At 40.8% G+C, this 25,252-nt stretch overlaps 1 protein-coding gene across 22 annotated transcripts in view; it reads left to right on the top strand.

Annotated features, from left to right (window-relative positions):
• The window catches only part of LOC104962705 (protein tyrosine phosphatase receptor type D), a 201,740-nt gene that overhangs the window by 55,712 nt on the left and 120,776 nt on the right, over positions 1-25,252 (top strand). The window lies entirely within an intron of this gene.

Below are 25,252 nucleotides of genomic sequence, written 5' to 3'. Positions count from 1 at the left end.
TTGAACCCAAATTATATTTTAGGGCGTGGTTAATAGGTGAGGTAGCAAATGTAATCCCAAAGGACTGAGATGTTTTCCACATCCTGTGACTTGATCACAAAGAGCCTTTTGGAGCTGAAGCATAACTTGGGAAAATATATCAATCAAAGTAACTGTTTATCTATTTAATAAAACTACCTAGACAATTTTACCCAGTGAGGTTAAGAGTGTGAAAGCTAAAAAGTGACTTTTTGGCACAGATGAAACTAAAATTAGAAATGCATTCATCTAACAAGCTTAGATAACAGCAGTGTTGCTGCACAGATTATCACTCACACACTCCACAAGTGAATACAACTATTTTTAGACGTGTAGTGCTTTATTGATGAGTTTAACTGCAAGCCAGTGCTCAGTCCAGAATAAACTGCAGACATTAAGTCTGAAAACCGCTTAGTATATATTTAAATAAAGTCCATTTCCTTTAGCTGATTACCTGCAGGCTGTTCCAGATAATCAGTCAAATGTGATCATTTCCATATTTTGTTCTGCAGTTAATGTTATGAACTAACTTGGAAAATTCCTGTCAGAGAGAAACCAATCACCTATTCCTGTGTATTACTTTCCATCATAGCATGTTTAAGTTATTGAAAATATCACTGCAGTTCCTGTTCATTTAGGGGTGGACTCTCTAGAGCAGGGGTGTCAAACTATAATACACAGTGGGCCAAAATAGAAAAAATGGGTACTAGTCGAGGGCCGGACTGGTTCAATGTTTATTGCAAAACTTATTGAAATGAACTTATTGCAAATATTAAATCTGGAACTAACAAAGCTTAAAGTATTGCCTATAAAAACAACATTAAACATTAAATAATCAGTCGCATTCATTTCTTATGACTCTATCTGCAGCTTTTCCGGAGTCATTTCTTATGATTACATGTTTCCACAGGCCAACAACAGCTTCAAAAAACCAAACATGCCCTGTTGTCGCACGAAAACAAGTGCAGAAGGAAACATCCATTGAAACTCAGTTTGCTGCTCTGTGATGCTAGTTCAAGCCAGATACTTGGCATCTCATGCAAGTTCATCACTGTTTGGGCTCAGGCTCTGAGCTGAGGAAATCCTCAGGATTGAGTGAAGGTGTGCGTGCAATATACCGGCGGGCCAGATCTATTAGTAATTAGAAATGATCCTGCAGGCCGAAATGAAATCTACCACGGGCTGCATTTGGCCCGCGGGCCTTGAGTTTGACACGTGTGCTCTAGAGGGTTGTGCAGCTTTTTGTGGCCACGTAACCTGCACGAATAAGAAAACAAACCGTTATTCCCAAAGCACCCACAAAGGGTGAAACCAAGCCCTAACTGAACTGCAGAGCAGATAGCATCTTACTGCTGCGGTATTTACTCATTAAATGTGGTAATATGCAGACATTGGGCGCCAAATGGGCACCTCTCGCAAATGAGCCTCATTGCAAAAACAGTCCAATATACAAAGATCAGTGCTAACAGTTACTGTAAAATGAATGCTGTCTTCATAGAGCTGGTGCTAACTGAAGCACATTTTCACCGACATATTGGCACATTTAATTCTCTCTGTCACGTTTCAATACCTGCCCTGAACTTTTGAGGAATGCCTCTGAACTTAATCCTTTAGCACCAGCCGCTCACTCCCAAAATGTTTCTGTTTATCTCTGCCATTTTCTGCTTAATTGATGCATTCAGACTTTGCCACGTGGATAATTGCAATCAGACACAAAACAGGGTAACTAGACTTGATGTTATATCATGAGCAAAAAATGGTGTGTGCATCAGACCTTGAGAGAGAGCAGAGCGGCAGCAAGAGGTACGCAATCTCAAAAATAAAAAGTTAAAATGAAATTGATACCATCAGTCAATCAAGTAGTTTTAAAGCCATCAGTCATAACCTAAACAGTGCTTATATACCTTATTTAAAGTAGGGTGTATTCATTAATAAAAAGATTTCACCAAACACCCTTCTTATAACTAACACACACTTCACTTACGGGGTGGTTTGCGCAGTAATTGCTGCAGTTTTCTGTTTCAGAGGATCACAGTGAGGAACAGTTTGCAGCAGTGGGGGCATAATTAGTGATAGGCCATGGACATGTCATACTCTGTTAGTCGGCCTCACTTTAATTCCTTTGTCTCCTCTCTGCTGCAAGCATTCATTCAGGCTGCGAGTGTGTAACAGTGTGTTTTTGCTAAGGCTTTACGCATTCTTAATGTATTAAGTACAATTTCATTTGACCTTATATACTACGTTATGCAAGATATTTCAACAGGAAGTACATTGGCGCCGTCTTTCCTGTCTCTACTAAAATACCTTTGTGAGTGCATCTTTGATTTCCTGCAGAACAAAAGCAAAACAAATCACCATGTTTTATCTTTGTCTCTCATTCTGAAAGGCTTTAAGGGAAGCTCATTTTGGCAGAAATTAGAGGAAACCCTTTTTAAACTGGTGATCACTGTCAAAGCTTTTTTGGCATGATGAGTGTGTGTGTGTGTGTGTGTGTGTGTGTGTGTGTGTGTGTGTGTGTGTGTGTGTGTGTGTGTGTGTGTGTGTGTGTGTGTGTGTGTGTGTGTCTGTGGAGTTTGCGGAGGGGTTTCTCAACCAAGGCTGTTGATGTAAAGGCGGATGAAAGCCGCTTTGAGGATACAGTATACGAATAGGAGGAAAATCTCTTCCTCCAGCACCTTCCATTTGCTTTTCTCCCACCCTCTCTCATTCTGCTGCCACTCGTCCCTTGCTATCTCATCTCAACTGCCTCTCCCCTCCCTCTGTTGTTTCCCTTTCCAATTTTACACATCCAGCCCACTCTTCCTCTGTAGCCTTTTCCCCCGCCATCGCTGTCTTCATGCCTGCGCTCATCTGCAACTGCTCCTGTCTCTGTCCTCCAGCCTGTCTCCTGCAAAATGACATTCCCATGCAACTACCGTTCCTCCTGGATTACAGTGTCAGTTTTAAAAGGCCTGGATAACGTCAATTGAAGTTAGACAAATAAAAACAGCAACTAAAGTAATGGGTTGTTTTTATCCAACGATGCCTCTTGGAAAATGACGTGCCCGTGCAATTACATTGAAACTATGTGTCCATTTTAAATGCCTGTCTAACATCGTAAATTCAACCTTTACAAATCAAAAATTAATCAAAACTACAAAAGCATATTGATTAGGTCTAGTGAACAAGTTAAAATAACTCAATGCTGATTGTTTGACATCTAACTACATATGTAGACTTCCTTAAACGCTGATAATAAATGTATTTGTAATACACCAGAAACAATGGTTATCCGCACAGACATAGATTTTCTTCACGATTCAATTGACAAAGTCATTTTGTGGACACATAATGCTGCTTTACTCACTTTGTAATCTTTATTTTTTTATTTACTCTATGATGATGGAGGTAGTGAAGGACATTGCCTCCTGTGGGAGTAGTCTATAAGAAAAAATCCCAGAACTAAAGATTTAAATCGAGATTTAATAACTCAGTGTTCAGTATATCGCTCATATTTCTATCAGCGTTTCTAGCACACCTCACACTCAGGTTTGTGTAGTTAGTGCAGCCTTGTTGCTTTTAATCCGCAACTCATTTGAAGATGTGATTTCAGAAAAAGTGGAGCAGGGGGTTCAGGTGTGTGCCCAGAGCCATTTTAGGGAATATTCCTTCAGCCATAGCACATGGCACCTCTGCACATAGCAACACTCATGCTCTTTCATCACGCTTTATTAGCTTTACAAAGAAAGAAAGAAAAAAAAAGTGAGTTTATAAATGAACCTTGAATTTGAAGCAAATCAGAAAATAGCCATATTTGTAAAGCTCTGCTTGATTGATTCCTCAGGGAACCTTCTGACACAACATTTCTAGATTCAAGAAGGAGGGACTAGTTTCGAAAAGCAATACTATAAAATACTTTATCATAAGCTAGGTATGCCATTTTCTTAAATGGTACTGCAGTGGGTGTGTTAATCATAGCATCACATCAGTGTTTATAATGCTGCATGTAGGTCATGTTTATCAAAACATGTGTTATTGTTCAGTATAACCCTTAATGGCATGTAATAAAGATTGCATCAGGGTTGTGTGTATATAAAATAGACCTTTATCCTCTCATACACAGACAGACCTTGACTACGGCTTATTCAGACGTCACATCAAAGTCCACTAGTTGCACAAAGCTTTCTTGTTCTTGACTCTCGTGTGTACGAATTATTTTTGGGGCAAATTAGGAATGCTTTCAAACTAACAAATATGTCTGACTATGATAAAGCCTTGCTCTGCTCATGCCAGCAGAAAGATATTTGGTCTGTTCTGGAACAATCAACGGCAACAAGGACATTTCATGTTCAATATTTAGTGAAGAAATGGCATAGAAATTATAGTTTTCATGGGGTTACTCCAAAATACACGGGGTCTCCAAAAACGATTGCCCTTTTCATTGCGTCTCCACATATTTGTGACAATTGAGAGCAAAAAGAGGACTGATCAGACATAAATGTGTGCAACCACCGCGTTGTCTTTCAATCATCTCAAATAAATCAATACTCGTCAAATAATCCAGTATTCTTCAGAGATTTCTCCTCAGACAGATCTTAAATGCCCTGTATCTCATCCTGCATTCACTGTAAAGCTTGCATTTCTCCCATGTGCCCATGCCTCTTTGCCAGATTATAATTCACAGTCTACTATTTGAAAAGCCTAGGCAGTTTGTGCGCTATTGATTTTATTTACACGGCTTCTATATTTTACTCGGTGCAAATCAGAGCAATTGTTTCCAAGTGCATGCATGAATCAATGGTTCCCTGGAGCCCGCGCTGGTGACTCCATGCAGCTCAATACCTCCAATTTATGTTTTAATTACGATGATCTACTAAGTGTTGGGAGCTCTGCCCCACTCTCACAATCAGCATCAACAAGCCCAGCAGCATGCTTCGTATCTTACCTCAAAATGCAGGCAAACAGTGGTTTTGAATGCATTCGACAAATTGTGTCTCAACTGATTAGCAGTGATGATGATAAGGATGTTGCATCATTAGTTGGCAAAGTAAAAGTAGACTGGATACTCAAAGTACATGTCAATAATGTGGAACAATTATAAATGATATTTATTGTGATATTTACATCACGTCAATAATGTGGAACAATTATAAATGATATTTATTGTGATATTTACATCACCACCTTGACTTTTGGGAAGCCAAACAATTAGGTATTGTTTTATTTAATAAATTGCTAAATATTTTCACATAAAACATCATCTGCTCCGTTGTGTTTGGCTGCAGATTGCATTTTATCCCCTCCATGTTGGTCCTGTGCTGTTTGTGTTTGGCGGACCAGTAAATCTTTTGATCACTTGCCATTAGAAGTGATTGCTCAACTCAGTATGCCATATAAGTGGCTTCTGGAAAGCCTGAAAGCCATACATTTTATTGACTCCTGTAATTATGGCGGATCAATAAAAGGCTGTTTCTTTCTCTGCTACCAAGGACTGTATCAGTCGGTGCACTTTTCTGGGTTTTGGTTACATCTTAATCGGAATTCTATGACATAAACCTACCATTAAACGCTGAAGAAAATGTTCATGGTGTAGTTTACAGACATACATATAGCAGCACAACAGCTTTTACAACATACATCTGAAATGCAAAAGACATTCTGCGCCGTTTTATGGAGAAATAAGCCACCAGGGCTCAATTCTGCTTCAAGAGATGTGCTTTCTTTACAATATGGTGCTGTTGTTTTGTGTTATACCATTCACAGATGCTCCAGCAGTAATACCTAATATAATACAGTAGACAAACGGCCCCATAGTGTGTAGCTGTCAAGCCTCTTAAGTTGATAGCTGTGTCTCTGCACAATGCGGGAAGAATCCTTTTCTGTCAAACAACAGCTGGTGAAGACAACATGATGCGGAGGCCACGGACGAGTGAGCCATCAAACCTCCGTCTCTGACAGTACTTTGGCAAGCCGCATTTCATAAGAGTCTGTCTCACTCTGCTCTGCTTTTATGGAGCATGAATCAATGATAATTGTGCTGTGTTCTCACTTGAATGGCAGGAGTATCTCCCATGCGGCAATAGTGAAAAAGAGGGGAACATGGAGCCATATATCAAGGAATACCTCGAAATTAGCCTGAATAAAAATGAATCACAGTTCCCTTGGGATTATGATTCATTAGCTGGAAAATGTTCCGTTCAGAAGGCATCGGCAGCACCGTGCCAATAAGACTAATATAATATAAATTATGAGCGGCTATGAAAAGCAGCTTACGCAACGCATGATGCGTGCCTGTTGACATGAGACGAGTTGGGATAGGCAGTGAATCCATAAGAAGCCGACAGAAATTTGAATGAAAAAAGGGACTACTAAAGTATTATCTTCTTACTATCATTGTAAGCTTTATAGCCTGTAGCATGTGCGGTTTGGATTTGATCCAACATGCTACTCAAAGCTTTCAAAAGCTGTGTGATCAAATCAAAGCCTGACACCCTTATCCAGCTCCATCGGGGCTAATTCCACACACACCCAGCTCCCATTCTCTGTCCCTTATCCCCTCTGAAAGGCCCAGTGATTAGAAGTAGACTTAAAGTTGACTATAGCACACCCCCCACACACACCTTACCCTACCCAATTCCCGACGGGACCCTGTTGAATCCCCAAAGCCTCGGTCAGTTTATCAGCATCATAGGATCAGGCAATCTCCCCCCCCCCCTTCAAACCGGGAGCCCAATGTGCTCCGCGGCCCCCGGTGTAATCTCTTTGGCTGTTGACAGATCTAGCGAAGGGTCAGCTGTGATAACAGGATCACTCAGGTGGAGACAGGGGAGGAGACCAGGGAGAAAGGGACAGAAGAGAAAGAGAGAAATGTGCGAGTGTGAGGTGAGGTCCGCTGGTGAAGTGGAGCCAGCAGTTCACATTTTGGGAGAGGGGTTTTATTAAGTATTCATGCTGGACAATGAATCAAATAATCCACAATATCAAGGCATTTATCAACAAACAAAGACAATGAAGAATATAACCAGCATTATTTGGTGCCATGTAATTAAAAACAAATCTGCATAAGAAAATAGAATGATGTCCCAACTACGTCATAGCAAATACATAAACACGTTTTCCATAAAGCCCAACAGAGTATGTACTGGCAGCTCAGATGAGAAAGAGTTGTGCAGCATAACATATGGTGCTCTTCCCTTTTCCTCTTGGTTATCCCTGTAGGTCCCATATCATTGCATCGACTGAGCAATTGATCAAATAATCAAAACATATCAACATGGATCAATACTTAAAAATCTATTAGGAAGATGAGCAGCAGCGATTGGTGCAAAATGGAATTAAATACAAAATGATGCTCGAGAAAATGCAACTATAGGTATTACTATAAACACTGCTATCCAGTCTCAGTCCTGAGAATACTTGACATGTGTGACAGCTGACAGCAGCGATGCTCCCTGACAGCTCCGGCCTGTCTGCCTCCACTCTGACCCGGCATCTTATTATAACTGCCATCACCCGCAGAGAAGGAAAAAAAAGTGCAGCAATGGACATAAATAGTGGAAAAAATGGATAGGTGAAAGGTCATGCAAAACTGAGGAGCTTCAGTGTCAATTTTACGCTCCGGCTTCCAGTTGACACGGAGCAACACACACACAGAGGCCATTACTCACAGAATATACACAAAGTTTTACAGACATATTGTGTTTGCATGCAGACACAGTAACACACACACACACTCTATTATCTTGCTCTCTCTCTGTCTAACACACACACACACACACACACACACACACACACACACACACACACACACACACACACACACACACACACACACACACACACACACAGAATCAGCATGGTAGGCAGTGACACAAAGCTAATGCCTTGTCACACAGGCTGTCAGCAGATTAGCCAGTGGATTACACCCCAGCCATTAGATGTGCACAGAGTGAAAGGCCACAAACATGGAGAGAGGGAGAGATGGGGCATATTCTAGCATGAGGGAGAAACTAATGGAGAATAGGTTAAAGGAGGGGAAAGGGAAATGTAGAGACATAAACGCAGTTAAGTCGTGCAAAGACAGAAGTCAAAGTGACACAGAGGAGATGTAAGGATAAGAAAAAAGGGATTGGGTCAGGAGAATTTGCCGTGGTAACAAGACACTCAGACAGCGGTAAAGGGAGAGACACGGAGAGTATCACAACAGCACAAGGGAGCAGATGAGCGACAAAGAAGGTGTGAAGTGTAAGAAAAGAAGAGGAGGGGATGAAAGAGAAAGACATGACGGGAAAGCAGAGGGAAGGAGCATGAGAGATGCAAATGAAAGGAGCAGCAGAAGAGATTAGAGGAGAGCTAAAAACACTGCAGTGAAACAAGCAAGCAGGGGAGGAAACATACGGGAAGAAGAGGACCTGTATGTACAGTATGCAAACACATAGTGAGCTTGTTAGTTTGTCTCACCTAACATATGAAAGAAACAATGCCGAGATCAGGTTGCGTCACTTAAAGCTGCAACCAAAGTCGATTTGTTTGGGGCAGCAGACCGGGCTGACAGGTCGTAATCCTGAATGTGTTTGCATCCGTTTCCCATTTAGCAACCAGTAAAAAAGAAACCACACTTCATTTGGAGTAAAATGTTGAATGTTGTCAAAACAACTCTCGGTTTAGCTTGTTTTAGTTTTTCCTTGAGCTTGCCAACTTTTTTTTTCAGCAGCTACTGTCAGACTGTATCTATCACTGAGTGCTGACAGGTATTGTGCAGCTACCTTGATGCTATAGTCTGCAGGACAGAGACTAAAACAATGATCTAGGAGAAAGCAAAGAAAAAAACGTAAGGAGAATTAGGTGATGATTACCAGCACTATGAGCAGTAGCTTTCACATTACCCCCCCAATCATTTAATCAATTATGAATCTAATATAATACTGGTTAATGTCTAAAAAAAACACAACTATGGGGAGTCAACATGTTGACACAGAAAATGTCAATTTGTTTATTTAAATGTCAATTTATATTAAAATATTATAGTTTCAATTAAATATTTTTCGTGATTTACAAAGTTTTTCTTTTTGAAAATGCTTCAAGATAATCTATGATTATTAAAAATGTTATTTTTACTACAATCAGTCTCATTGTGAAACTAGTTCATACTGTATCTCTGTGTAGAGACTTTCCTCTGGATGCTACTAACTGCAGATGGCAGTGTTGATGGCACGGTGCCAAAACTTTTCATTCACTTGTCACTTTAACTTTGAGCTCTGCTCTCTTGTATCACCATCTGCTGAGTAGCATAAAAGCTACTCCCTGCATTGTGAGGCAATAATGCTACTTTTTTTCTTTTGACTTTTTTCAATCAGTCTATGGTTCCTAGTGGAGAGGTGTCAGGCCTTCTCTGCTGGAGTTTCATTTTATGATAATCTCCTCCGCTGCCCCTGCCATCACCACCACCTACAGCCCCCACCACAAAACCACTTTGCGGATGTAATGGCATATAATTGTCTGCTGGATTTGCCCGTTAGGAGCTTCATTTGGAGCTGGTATTTGTGCAAGAATGGAAGGGAAGATGTCAAGTTAACGGGGGCTAATGGGAAATTTTGATCCATTCAGACTGGAGATTGAGCTCAGCAAAGCCACGAGCAGCACATCACACTGCGCTCACAGAATGCATATGTTTAGTGAATAAATTACATGTATTTTACACGCTATGACTGCACAGCAGCATATTCCCTGATTATTCTTGGTGACTGAGAAGGGCTTTACATGTGTGTGTGTTTGCATTGTTTGTGTGCATGCATGCCAATATACTGCATGTGTTTGTGTGTATGTGTGCGTGTTTGACAGCAAGGCTAATGTCATTCAGGACGATTTAGCTGGTTGACTGATTTGAATGTGTGCTGTGGAACAAGCCGAGTCTCAGCTGAGCCGCAGGGAGAGGGGGAGACTAAATGTGTGAATCCCCACTGGATATTTAGACTGTTTATTATGATAAGCCTCTGCATGCACACTTCCTCCACACAAACATGCAGGACAGGAACTTGTGTGCACACATGTAAGGGAACATAATAAAAGGCAGGGCGGCAAAAGAAGAGAGATGCTCGGAGACATGTGACTCACATATGTACAGTAAAAAGGTTTGTAGTTCACAACCTATAAAGACTAATTCCAGCCTATCCATAGCCATCTCATGTGGGAGTCGTTCCACCTTTTGAACCGCCTCTCACTTAAAGCGGGCCCAGATGTAAGTCAAGGGGCTGCTTTGGATTAGCCATAGAGAAAAACTCATTTCCTTTGCCATTTTACGAGCATTTAATTTGAAACAATTAAGATATTACGGTGCTGCGGATTCGCTGCACAGAGTGACAGCTGGGAGCAATCCCATAAAGCCCTGCGCCACTGAATGAGGCACCTTACTCCGCTCGCCTCCTCCTCCTCCATCTCCTCTCTGTTGTTCCATTGAAGCATTTCGCTGCGGGCTCTGTGGAGGTGAGTGTGCTACCTTTGCCTCAGCTGAGATCTCGCCACTACCGCCAATTACTGTAGCAGCTCATAAAGGCAGCAGTTGGCTGATGATAGAACGGCCTAATTTCCCAAGACTAAAGGGAGGAAGCGAGCTCAGAGGATGTTTACCTTCTGGATGGCTTTTTCCATCACACCTTTTATTGCATTATTGAATTTATAGCATAAGTTGCATGACTCATCTTCTGAGGGATAAATGAGAGGAATGCAGACTACAGGGGGCAGCAAACAGTAAGAGATACATGTACCGCACATTGTTGAAAATATTGTGTAAGACTACTTTAATTGCAACACTTGTTTGGCTCATGCTGGACTTTGACACATTTATTGAGGACCCTCCATGTCCTATCTGTCCTTCACTTGAAAAACTTCCAAGTCATTCCTTGACTTCAAATCCACGCTAGCTTTGTCAGCACTCGCCCATCAATTCACCTCCTCCTCCTTATACCTTGCTCACTGGCATAGGAGGTGTGAAATTGATGGTGTGCTTGTGAACATGTCAGCGGGGGATCACAGGCCGGAGAGAGAGAGAGGGAGTATATTTTGGGGGTGACAGATAGCTTTGGAAAAAGCTCCTTTTCATGAACACTGAAGTGTAAAATGGAGGATGGAGTGCAAACAATGGACGTGATCCATCGGTTATGGTGAGAGGTTTCTCGTAAACACACAGAAAGGGAGGGATGGAGGGAGAGGAGTGGCAGAAAGAGACATGGACTGAGATGAGGTGTGTGTCACTATGAGTCTATGGAAGGAAAGTCAGAGAGGTAGAGAGCAGAAAGAGAGGATGTAGAGAGGAGAAGAGAATGAGCTACAGGCGTACGGTGATGGCAGGAGAAAAGGCTTTTAGAGGAGGCAGTGTTTAAATAAATGAAAGGACAATGAAGGGGAGCTCAGGGAGACGGGAAAAGATCAACACACAGAAAAAGCTGGAGTGCATGTTTTTGTTCAGACACAGCCATGTGAAGTCAGGCAAGTCAGAGCAATTACAGAGAAAGGGAGGAGAGGAGAAAAGTGAGAATGGGATCCATAACTGCGTTTCCCTAACGGTGAGTCACTGTCGCATCAGCACTCTGAACGTCACTGCAACAGGGATTCAGATCCAAAGTCCACTAAATATGTAAAGAAGTTCAGTTAGAAAAGAAGAAAACACACCGGAACAATTGTTTATCATCAAATCATCTGATTTTTGTTTTAGCAATAAAGTCAATAGATTGTATAACATAAGGCAAAGTAACTGAGAATTGCTTCAAAACCCACATGTATCTAATTAACAATGATATAACTCTGGAAACAGCAGTTTAGCTTACTGACTGAACCAAACGATTAGTTGATAACTTAAATTGATGTTGTTTAATTCTACAAATTGATCTACTACACGTCCCAGTGCTATAGCTAATGGTGTATGTAGATTGAGCAACACATGCTCATTGTTTCGGGATGTTTTGCATTTGCAAGGAAACAATATAACTCAAAAGCAGAGCGGCTAATGCATCCATCAGTATCCATGGTGATGGATCTTTCCCACATCGACGAAAGTGTGCAAGTGCTTCTAATAATTGTTCTGCATATATATGTCCTCCCCCTTTTAAAGGGAGCCCCCCCATCCCACTTAATTGTATCTACTATTTGTGTACACATTTTTTTTCTTATTCCTGCTGTTTACAAGCACCATTTTGTCTTGTATCTTGTATCTTGTATGTATTTTACTTTGATGTTAAGTATATTTGCATTGTTGGAGGGGACTGAGACTCAAATTGTTCATTGCCAAATGTATGCTGTTGGTATTGTGCATATGACAAATAAAGCCTTTGTATCTTTGAATCAGGGAAGTGCTGATGCATGGGTCGGAATCACTTTGGGAAATGGTCTCTGTGGCCACCTCTCCTGGTTTTCCATCTCAATGTCATGATCTTATAGATGCTTATAACATCAAATAAAGCCCCCCTACACACTTAGCAAAATCTCCCTACACACACACATTGGGCAGGTGTCCTGAGCGGGGCTCCACAGAGGGGGCTCCTCCAGGCAGGAGTTGACTCAATCTGTGAGAGCCCCCCCTCCCTTACTGCCTCCGTCTCTTTGCCTCTGCGCCGCTGCACACCATCCCAGTTGATCTCTTAATGGACCTAATTGCTTTTCAGCTCATTGCACCCCCGATGCCAACACTCAACTAAATCAAACCGGGGGTCCAATCCACAAGCCTCATCGCGAGCCTTATTTTGCTTGACTTCATAATAAGGTGATATTGACTAATCATGACTCAGCAGTTCCAGAACGGGCGCCTCTCGTAACGGCGTTCAGGTCATATAGGAGTTCAAGTTGCCCTCTTTAGGGGTGCAGCTGCTGTGTTTTCATTGACAATATGATGTGACCCTCTCTGCTGCAGATGTATTATGCATTGTTGCACTCGAAACACCAATATACGTACAACATTATATGTTGCTGTGCTCTCACTACTGTGGCCTTTACTGTTACCACCTTGGCTTCTCTGCAACTGATCAAATATTAATCATAATGATTTGGGATTCCCACAATTAAATGAAAATAATTGATTGCAATATTGATGTTTAAAACGCTCTGCTGATTGAAACTCCCTTGCATTTTAAATCAAGGGCTCCCTCAACTAACAGCCAGCCAGCAGGGGGCGATCCTCCAGATGTTTTGGCTTCACTTTTGGGCAGCTGGGAAGAAACTTTCCTGAATGCTGTGGCTGCATTGCACACTAGAAGCGTGCACAACTAATATGTACTGATTTCAGGAGAGGAAGAACCAAGTATTATTTATAGATTTGATATCACCATGTAGCACAACTTGGAAGTCAAAGCAAAGCTGCGTTTTAACATGTGAAATGCATTTAAATATGCTGTCCCTAATATTAATGCAGCTCCAATTGAAAGGCACATCTGATAAAAACATATGACATAAGCATGCAGACAGCTCAGTCCCAGTAGACTAAACATGTCGTCAGCTTCAGCACAGTCTAGATGCACTCTGCCCTGTCTGTATTATGACACCCGGCTGCAGTCAGCTGCTCCAAATATAGTTAATAACTAACTTAAAACTGTTGGCAGGAGAAGAGCTGAGGTCTGAAATCTGTTTTCTCTATTAGCTTTTTCATGCACACAACACTTTCTGACATTTGGAACAGAGCTGCTTAATACTGTATTTCCGTGCATATATTAAAGTTAGCAACATTTAAATCAAAGTGCGATGACATCTGTGGTTAATGTTTTCTGCACTGTCAGTTAAATCTGATCACCCACAAGTAGTGATGGAACAGATAGTGTGAAACTGTCAATAAATAAAAACAAAATATGATTTCCCAAAATTCTATCTTTTGTCTGTTGCTTATGAATTATTAAAATGACAGAGAAATATTTTATATATACTTTATTTATAAAGGCATGAGGCTTATAGGTACTGCTTGGTTGTGACAAACAGTTGTTAAGGTCGTGATTATTAATTTACTTTTAAATGCAACACAGCATTAGGTCCGGCTGACTGGGATAATTTGGAAACATAAATAGGGTTAATTTAATAATGTTGCTTCAGGAGGCCTTTAAGAGAGTTCCCCCGGGGGATTTGCGTCCGTCATTGTTTCCAAGTTACGCAGGTCACCAAGTGAATTATATAGATGTTATCACTGATTGTGTGAGGCTCTGGATATAGCTGTCTGACATGGCACCAATAAATTAACCACTTCTTTCCTCTCATGTACATAATTATGGCTATCAATGCTCAGCCATCCATCATGTCTGACAGATTCTTAGAAGGAGACGAGTATTAGATGTCCCTGCCAAGGACTACAGTCGGGGGTTGGTTTACATTTTTCGTGCCTTGGAGATGTGTGTAATATCACCTTGGAATTTGTCACTTTTAGCACCCCCCCCACCCCCCCAAACCCTTATATCCCTCTCTTGACTGCTTGGGCAGCGGCCATAAACAAGTCAATCTCAACACATTGGAATAGATGTATCCGCTTAAGATAGATTGATATCCCAAACCGCGTGAGTCTCGCTTGATGGGGAAATTAATTTTACGATGACTGGTTTACTTGATCAGGGTTGCAGGGGAGGTGGGGGCTATAAATGTATCAACTATGGGGCGTGAGGAGCTGGAAACCACAGTCATGTTTCTGATTCAGACAAGTTGTGTCTCTTCTCCGCTGTATTACACACCGTGTTGTCTTTGCGTGGCAGCATTGAGAGTAATGACTTGACTGACAGTCATTTGTAATTTGCCAGCGACTTGTCAGGGGTGAAAGGCCTGCAGCTCGACTATAGGGAGACTGACAGTGAACGATATTGTATTTTCACGTCTGTCCGTCTTACAGTTAATGTGAAATGCACAGTTTTGTAAGCAGAATTATAAATAGGCTGCATGATCAGAAGTACAAGCGACTTATCCAGAATAGAAATTATGTCCGTGGAGAAAATAAATCCTTGTAAGAAGCTGCCAGCCTTCCCATATCTAAGGGTTAAAATGATATGGCAGTTATTGGATTGAGTTACAATGGAGCTGACCTCAGCCTATTGAGCAACACAATCCAGTCTGAGCTCCATCCGTGAAAATTCATGACAAGCATCACTTAAAACCTCCTTTGTTAGAGACTAAAAAGAAAAACACTTTTCTCGCAACTTCAAGAAATATGTGATTGATTTTCTACCTTTGTGTCTGAAACAGACACATTAAAGCTGATACACAAGAAAAAAGAATGACTTTAAGATGCAGTTTTATCCCCACTGAGATAAATACTGCACCTTGTCGAATGAAATCCTACCAAATCTTTGCATTGATTTGCTTTTATACCGTAAGTTGCGTAGCGCAAAAGGCCATCACTTAAGAAATAGCTGAGAGAAATTTGAAGTGCAAAGTATATACCAAATGTTTCACTATGACACAAAGCAATACGCTTGTAATACATTTGTTACATAACACTCTACAAGAGTCTACAGCCATGCCAAACATTAATGTTTGCACAATATGATCAGTGACAATGCTAACATGTTGAATAGTATTAGCATGTATAATGTTTTCAATGTTTCTTATCCTAATTTATCATGTTAGCCCTTGCTCATAAGCACTGAACAAAATATAAATGGAGGGTAGAGTAATAGTTTTGCAGGTATTTTGTAGATTTTGGCACATTTCACAAGAAAAGTACAAAATTGCTGCTGCCGCTAGAAGGAAATTGAGAGGATTATCAACAATCATAATATTTGTTAACCATTAAATGGCGATGTTTCCAGTATAGTTGCCAACATGTGTCAGTTTAATTCTGACTATTTTCATGATAATCAATGCACATTTTTAAATATCCACAGTGAGAGAGATATTTAGCAGCTAATACTAGCCCGCCCCTGACCAAATCCATTTTTCAATTTGGCATTTATATTATTCTTTGGCAGCCTGTAGGGCAACCCACCACTATTGTTCTGTATTCAAAAAGCAAAACAAGAGAGATTATTGAACAGAATTGTCCAGATAAATGAGAATATAAAATGCTAATGAGTTTTGCAAAATCAGGATACTCTCCACGGATTTACTGTGTGGGCAGGTAAACAGAGAAACACATACATCAAAAAGATTTGCTTACATTATTCATTCGACACAAATGCATATTGATACTATATAACCTTTAGCATGCTTAGCTGCATTTGCATTGAATTTACACAGTAAATGTCAATCAGTGCTACACTTTGCCTGGCCCTGCACACGTATGGATGTAAACACACCCGAGGCAGGATATCAAACACTGTCGGCGCACATAATGTGATGTCTTTGTTCTGCAACAAAGGAAACATTTGCCATGCAAGTTAGGAGGCCCTCCTTCTGTCACGAGTACCAACAGGAAAACTTGTGTGGTAATGTTACATCACAGATTTCCTCCATCTTATTGAAGGACGGCCGTTTTATGGACCCCCGAGTCCTATTATGCGACAAAGTTCAGCCATGAGAGGCAAGAAAGTCAGACTCTTGATAAACCCTCCCCTCACACCATTCATCACCAAGTGCTGCTGTACTACTGCTAGAGCTGCTGCCAAGAATGTGAAAGCACAAGGTTAGATGCAGATAGTAAATCTAAAAACTAGTGTCATCCCATTATATTCAAAGATCATGAATACAGTCAAGAGAAGAATAAGAAGCCCCCTACAGTCATTCATCAGCTTAAGTCAAATAACCAACATCATTTTAATAGAGAGAGCAGAGGATTATCAATGTTAGATATCTTCTTCACAACAGAAACAGCCATGTAAACTGCAGTCGTGATAAATACATTCAAAATTACTGCTTTGGTGAAAGGCACATAATCAGACATTTATGATTTGAACATTATGCCTCTGCACACAACTATTCTCCCTCCCACAATGCTTTTCCTACTGCCAGCAGGTTCACATAACAGTCATTTTCATCAAGTTGCTCTATTATTCACTGTCACAAAACCAACACTTTTTCTTTGGCACATAAATCTGCATGCGCCGGCTGTATCAAATGTTGCCCCTCAGAAAATGGAGCTGGGAATAATTTGCAGGTCTAAATTAGCATCACAGTTACTCAATCAGATACATGACGTGTGTGAGTGCAGGTAGGAAAAGTGATCTGCTGACTGCAGTAGTCTGTCTCTCAGTGCTTCTGTTGGTGTCTGCAGGGCGAGGCTGTTCATCAGGAGGTTTAGGTCCCTGCCACAAAATCAACTTTTCTCAAAACACAATTGGTCATTGTCACCTGTCTCCCGGGGCCAGTTATTTTTCTGTGGTCCTACAATCGGAGGGTCATGCACGTGGCCACATTCTCCCTTTATGCATTATTGTGCATCATTATGTCTATTCAGTAACAAGGATGTGAATAAATCACGCCTTGGAATGATTACATGAAATGTGTGATGGTGGATTAGAAGGTGTTACTGCTCTGACCTTGGAGTGCACGATGCAGTGTGTGAAGTCAGACATATACTGATTAATGCCTTTGATAACAAATAAATAAACAAACTGGTAGATGACAGGCATGCACGCACATTCGAGCCCAGTCTGACATCAAAATCAATATTATATCCCTTCAGGGACCCACAGTGTGACTGAGGCTCTTAGTGATGAGTTTGTAGTGACCTTATTGTACATGATGGCTTTTTTTATGGAGTTTGCACTGACGGTAGCCAGACCATGCATCATCTCTCACCTAACTGAGTAACTCAGTACATTAACTGAAGTACCTAAGAGACTCTTCAGCAAGTGTTTTAGTTACATTGTAATTAATATTCATATTATACATTATAGAGAAAAAAAAGAAGCCCTTTATACTACTAAATCTATTTGGCAGATTCAGTTAAAAGATCCTTTTAAGATTAACATACTAAAAAGCTAACAAACAGGTCAAATACTGTGCACCAGTATTACATTACACAATACAGTAAACCAGCCAGTATTAAAACAGGTTTTTATAATTTATCTTTCTAGTGATGATGTGCATATACGTTTTTTTTGTTTTTTTTCTTTGATCATATTTTTAGCTCATGTGACCAAACCATTTCCCAATTTAGTATCAACAAAGTGTATCTAATTTAATATAGATAGCCAATCAATAAAACAGTATACAAACAAGTACAATAGAGGCTGCTAGCAGGTTAATACACAGGGCTGCATATAACTGGTGCGCAGGTGCGCATGCGCAACTCCGCCACCGGGTCATTTGAAAAAAGGCGCATTTGCGTATCAACATTGAGAGAGAGAGAGGCAGAAAGAGAAGAGAGAAAAGGGAGAAGAGAAAAGAGAAAAGAGAGAAGAGAGATAAGAGAAGAGAGAAGAGGGATAAGAGAGGAGAGAGAAGAGAGAGAGATACATATATTTGGGAGTTGCATAGGTTGCATATGAACCTATGATATGAACTCAGGGCCGGCCCGTAGCACTGGCGTAATAGATGTTCGCCTTGGGCGCCAGATCTGGGGAGGCGCTGCGCTGGCAGCTCTGGGAGGGAAAAAAACATTTTTGACCGTTGGTGCTCATCCTAATTTTCGGCCTTGATGTAACAAGGGTTTCACACACATACACTATACTTGGGCGGTCCGCCCAGGTATATTAACGGCCGCCCAAGTATATTTCGCGACCCTTTTAGGTTTTTGTTTTTTTTATAATTTTTTTTTGTATTCGTCCGTCACCACGACGCCATCTGCGATCGATTAACTTGTGGACAATGATCCCTCACTCCCTTGCTCTGATCTCGCCTCCTTCTGGCCTGTTAAGTGGCCTGCCTCACACAGGGTGACTGGCTGTCCACATGATGTGGCCTGCCAACATGGCCACTGTCATACAGATCATAAATCAAAGCCCTCGATTGGTCTCTGTGTGTCATTCAAGTTCGGGATAACCTCAGCTCAGGTGAGGTAAAGGACTCTCTGAGTGTTTAGATATTAACTTAGTCTAAGTTCTCAGTGGGTTTCAAACGGTGTGGTCACCATTTATGTAAACACATATTTCCATTTGAGAGGGTAGTGATTAGGGATGGGTACCGAGCCCCGGTATTAAACGGGCCCCGGGGCTGAATTATTAAAGACCGTGGTACCGTTAAGCTCTGACGTTAGCTGTCTTTTTATCGGTACTGGAGACATGTAAAAAATATATGTCATGTGTATTATTACTAGACAAACATTATATTGCAGTTTTAGTGTCGCCAACTCCGTTTCTAACATGCAAAAAGACTGCAAAAATGATTATTTTTAGTATTTTCGATCACACACGGAGGAGAGGGCGGAGAGAGAGCGCTCCGAGGTGTGGTTAAACTTTACCCGTCTCGATGCTCGTTGTCTAAAGTGCAATAAGAGTTTAGCATGTAAGGGCGGTAACACGAGCAATTTGTCGAAACATTTAGCAAAAGTGCACCACATTCAGACGGAGAAATGCACCGGGTTTGACTGTCTTTCTGGTAGCTCTGTAGCCCCATCTACGAGTAACGTTTCCACGTCAGGTATTATGTATGCTAGCAGCAACACAGAGTTAAATACATTATACAAACATGGGTTAATGATTAGAGGCAACTGAGTTATTTATTTTGTTAAAGTTTCAGCTATTCTGTTTACAGTTTTGTCATCAGATTATTTAATACGATTTGTTAAAACATTGTTGTTTCTTTTGATGTGAAATATTATGTATTTAATTTAAATAAAACGCAATGTTAGTTTTGTTCACAATTTAGTTAGTTTACCTTATTTTTTTGTTCTGTGTTCACCTCTGCGTGTGTTCAGTGCTGTGTGTCTGGCAAATAAAGTCAAGACCAGAGATGGGGTCGGTACAAAAAAAAAGTAATACATTACATATTACTTTAAAAAAATATATATATATATTACACTACTTCGTTACCCTCTACATAAAGTAACTCGTTACTTTACCCGTTACTTTACTCGCAGGGCCGGCCCGCCCCTCCCTACAGGCAGATCACGCAGACTGCTAAAGTTTCAAATGTTTTCTTTAGTTTAGTTTCCATTGTGCCATAAGACTGATCCAGATAGCTCATGAATGTTTTCCTATCTGTCCATGGCTGTCCTCTGTCTCCTGCTATCTGTATTTTGCGCAGTATATCTCTGAACGATGGTGATTCCACTTTGCAAATGGGCAACATTTCCTCTACTACGAAGGATGCTACAAGCCTGTCCATCTCTGCTTTGGTTACCGGTCCTCCAAATTCTAATTTGTGTTGATTCGGCGGCGGCGCACTCACAACATCCTCACTCTGTGTTCGGGGGTCCTTAGCTATTAGCTTCACCTTAGCATGTGTTCTTTGCAGGTGTTTGTTAATGTGTGACGTGGTGTTTACAGCAGTGGATAACAGCTTCTGGCCTGGACACAGTTTGCACCTCACCGTCACATTCCTGTCTATTCTTCGGACGAACTCAAAAATAATGGGCATACCTCCACCCCTCGAAAGTTATCGCTGACTCAGCCATGTTTATGCAGCACTGCACGTGGAGATGTGGATACGCAAGTCGGGCAGATTACGTACATATAAACCTGCGGCGGAAACCCCTCTTGTCTGTTAGTGTGATTATGACTGATTTTAAGTAACGAAGTAACGCGTGTCGGGGCAATGTTAGTAGCTGTAGTGTGATTACTGAATTATAAACGCGTTACACTACTCCATTACTTTGTAACGCGTTACACCCAACTCTGTATATATGCTGGCAAAATTACAGCCTCGCCTACTAATTTGAATTTAACCATATATCGAGCCCGATTCTCGATTTCAAATGTGTTCTCTAAAATGATATTTATAACAAACGTAACGCAGGAGAAAATACGTTTCTAGCTAAACGTAATTGAGAATGCAGTTTAGTTCTGTGGGAACATAATTTTTAAGAGACAGGGTTGCGCGGTGGGTAGCATTCGCTCACGATCTCAAGTCGTCTACAACATCAGTTTACGGAAATGTTTTCACAATAAAACAGTTATAAAATTACTGTATGTTTAAACTAAATTACATTATTAAACATTGATTTTAATTTCTTACAATCCCTCCTTACAGACCCTTCAGGGTAAATAATACTGAAATCAATGAGTTGTTCATCTGAACTTTGCATAGTACATAACTCATATAAAAAAACATACAATCAAAATGTAATGGTTCAATAACCGTCATCAAAAATACAAAAAATACTTTGGTTGGTCTTTAACATACAAGTTTTTCTTTGTGGATAACTTCTAGTGTTATTATTCAACATCACTCTTCAAAATAGCAGCAATTAGCTTGGTATCAGAGCATTTCTTACTCCCTCCTTTTACAAAAATTGTTCTCATACTACATTCAGTGTTAAAGCACTTGTTTTTACAAAGTATAAAATAAACAAACTATTTTAGAATAGCACAAACTAATAAAAAATACACCATCTTAGCATTGTAGCTGGTTCTTCATTCAAATGATCTTATCCTTTGAAATATCACATAATTTGGACATTCTTTGAACAATCTCATCATTGAACATCCATATTATTTAACATCATTTAACCAATCTCATCATTTACATCATGATCTATATATGGGGGTGGGTCGTCTTGTTCTGCTAGCATTTGATACTGTTCCCTCATGAGATATTGACCCTGAGGGTATTCCCGGGTGAGGGCCGTGGTGATCAGTCGGTTTACTAAGGTGCGGATGCATGTATTGCAACTAACACAACACAGTAACAATATCACAATCACTCCTGTGATAGACATCATCCCACTCAGTACTAGTTTCTTGTATTTACCCAGCAGACCATCAAATAAATCACAGAGAGGGTTTTTCTCTATCGCACTGTTGTCTGCCAACTCCATGCTCAAGGCAGTGAGTCCCTTCAGCGCCTTGGTTACTGATCCATCAGGTGAGGTATTATTGGGGATAAAAGTACAACATAATGTTCCAAAGATGTTGCATACACCCCCTTTTTCTGCCAGAATCATGTCTAGAGACATTCTGTTCTGCAAAGCCATCAGGCTGGTTTTGTCCACTTGTTCATGTAGTCCCCTAATCGCGTCCGTGGTGTGGTTTATGAACCTCTGCTGATTGTAGTAGATATAGTTAATCAGGTCGACATTCTTATTTACAGTGGGCCAAAGGAAAATGGATTCCAATCCCGCAAAGATCTGGTTTCTTGCTTTAAACTCATCTGGAACTCCCCTGGGGACCCCTATGCTGTCCAACCAAAACTCCCTCTCGGGACTGACCTCTTGGCCCTGGTGTATCTGGGATGGTCTGCCATTTCTATCAGTTGATCGGCCGTCATTGGTACTGCATGAAAAGGCATTACTAGCTGTACCAGAGCACAGGTCCCAGTCCAATCCTGTGGTAAAACTGGGTACAAGGTTTTAGTACCACAATACCACCACACATCTGCTCTGGGATACTGCATATTGGGCATAGTTATTCCTGGGAGAAAGTCTTGGTCGATTACAACAGTTGTAGAATTGCACCACCCAAGAGTTCCTACTTCAGTACCTTTGGGGTGGTCTCTTGTGATGCAGTCATAAAGTCCCTGATAAGGTGTGAAGGCAGGTGGAATGTCAATCATTTTTACAACTGGGTACATTTGAGCAATGTCAACACAATCTGCTGGGGATTTCTGTTCATAGAGTTTGTACATACACCGCTTTCCTAGTGGGTTATTGTGGGCGTTAAATGGAAATGGCACTGTTCCCAAACTTGGTCGAGCAGCCGCGCAGGCCAGACAGTCCGACATCTTGCTCTGTTTAACAGAATATACATGATATGACCAGGTGACCATTGGTTCATCTTGAGCTGGAATTGCTGCACCTGTGATTGGATCCTCTGGGCCTCCTCATTGGTATGGACCACTCCAAGCTGTCAGAGGCATTTGGTTCATGTTGGGCACCCCTCCTCCTCTGGGTTGTCCCTGAAATCCACTGCCACTACTGGGCCCTCCCCTCTTTTGATACTGTACGGGTGTGTACACGGGCATTGGTGACTGTGATTGGGTGAGAACATACACAGGTGTCTGCTGTTGCTGAACTTGGGGATAACACTGTTGTGTCTGGGGCTGCTGAAATTGTGTAGTAGTATATTCCAATACTTGTGGTGGGTATTGCATTTGTTGTTGCAGACAATCTCTGGACCAATGGCCCAGCTGATTGCATATTTAACATCCTTCAAACCGGAAAACCTTTCCTCTGCCTCTTCCTCGGAAACCTCCTCTTCCTCCTTGTTGGTTTTGCATTTGATTCTCTGGCACTACTGGCCCACTTCTGACCTCCTTGGGTGAGTGGAGGTAGCTTTGCCACTAATGATTCCATGTCCCTGTGAGTCCATGATCGGTATTAAAATCCTCCTCTTCCAGCTGCTATCAATGGCATGGCGCTATGTGCAGTGCCCCTGGTTCTTTGAGCAACACGTTCTCACTCCCAACCCGTCACATATTGACGGACGGTCAGGGCCCCTCCCCGTCACTCTATTACGTACAGGGTACCCCTTGGAAGTCAGTTTTCAACGGGAAGGGCGTCCCATAAACCTTCATAGACCTCCCATAGCGTTGATAATAGATGCCATAAGAACGCTCCCCGGCAAATGCTACACCGACGGTCGGTTGTTATTGTCAATATGAATATAATAATTATTTATTTTTTAATAGTCACACTCTTTTTTTGCCGATTTTCTTGTTGCCCCAGCTGGTCGACACCTCTTTTAGGAGAAACAAAGGCTACATTAATGTATTAAATCGATGTTAATCCATGTGTGTGGTTGTGGAATTAATGGACGTGCCGTTGTGTGATTGCGCAGCGCAATCATTTACAAACTCTTTAACTACAACCCTAATTATATTTAAAACATTTAGAAGCTCACGAAATTACTTTAATGTTAAATTTTAAAATTTAAATGTGAAGGGATGTGTGTAATGTGGTGATTATCATCTACCCGCGGATCTATGGGTTGGGGTATTGTTGCGCACGGACCATTATAGTTAACCGGGACTTCCTGTTGATGTGAATCGAAAACAATTTTTTAAAAATTAAAATAATTACTTTATTCCGAGTGTGCTTGCTTTTCTTTTTGAAGGTCATCACATAACGGCATTGTGAATACACGGTTCGGCTGCCATTAAAATATTACATATCTGCCGTAGTTCGGAGTTTATAGGGCAGGATTGTTTTATATATGAGCCCTGGTGTGATACTTTTTATCTCATCGGATGAATGTAATTTTGGAATTTGTAACTGCTCGGTCCGATAAACTGATAGATATAGTGACGTGGTAGTCATTTAATAATGACTTATATCAGCATATCATACAAAATCTTTTCATTTCTTCTTTCACTGGCGCTTTTTCGACTCGGTTGTCGAGTTTATTTTAAGGACCGTAATTCGGCTGATTTATAGATTTATCGGGCAATCTGGTTGATGTATATTGTTAATATGTTTCTATCCATTTACGAGGTTGCATCAGTGTATTGGATAAGGTGACGTCCATTGTGGGTGAAGTAGTGAGAGCCCTTTTGGTAGTCCATTATCAATAATTTGGCCGTTTGTTTCACAACTATTTTTATTATTTGTACGGATTTATTTTAAGATCGCGCTCGCCCCATTATAGGAATAGATGTTTGGGATGGTTCAAGTTATATTTGTGTATGCGTTTTTTTAAGGACAAGTAGCGAATTCTTCAACATGATTATATTATTTAGGACAATTGCTGATAGATTATTTTCTTTTGTATTTTGAAGTATAATATATATGAATCTATTTTGGAGACACGAAGGTGGTCACAAAAAAAAACGTAATAATAAATCTATGGATGTTGTGAGATTTTAATTTTTTTTATATATGTGTGGTTCATAGTGTGGGGTAACACACTACTATACACAATCGGAAACCATATTGTAAGACTGGAATGAGTATATTTTATTTGACATGGGGGAATGGTTTATCGCGGTTTTATATGTGTAGAGGTTTTGATGGTAGCAGTGGAGAGAGTATACATAAGTTATTCAACGAGTAACCTGTTGTGTGTTTATATTCGTATAGTTTTTTTAGCGCCGTGAATTTCTTCGAAGTTCTGTCTCAGAGCTATGTTGGGTTGACACGTGTAGTTGTAGTGTCGCGCGAGCGATAAACATATGCATTTTGATTAATGGTGCTTAATAATAAATTTGTATCATATGGGATGTTTTCAGAATCTGATGAGGGAGTCGCAAAGAACATGGTTAATTAGTAATATGTTATATTGATTTCATGATCTTGTTTTATATGTATCTGTGTTGTTTTATACCAGCA

Source organism: Notothenia coriiceps, unplaced genomic scaffold (genome assembly GCF_000735185.1).
Source record: "Notothenia coriiceps isolate Sejong01 unplaced genomic scaffold, NC01 NC01_scaffold00035262, whole genome shotgun sequence".
Taxonomy (NCBI): domain Eukaryota; kingdom Metazoa; phylum Chordata; class Actinopteri; order Perciformes; family Nototheniidae; genus Notothenia; species Notothenia coriiceps.
This window is presented reverse-complemented; position numbering and strand designations above follow the sequence as displayed.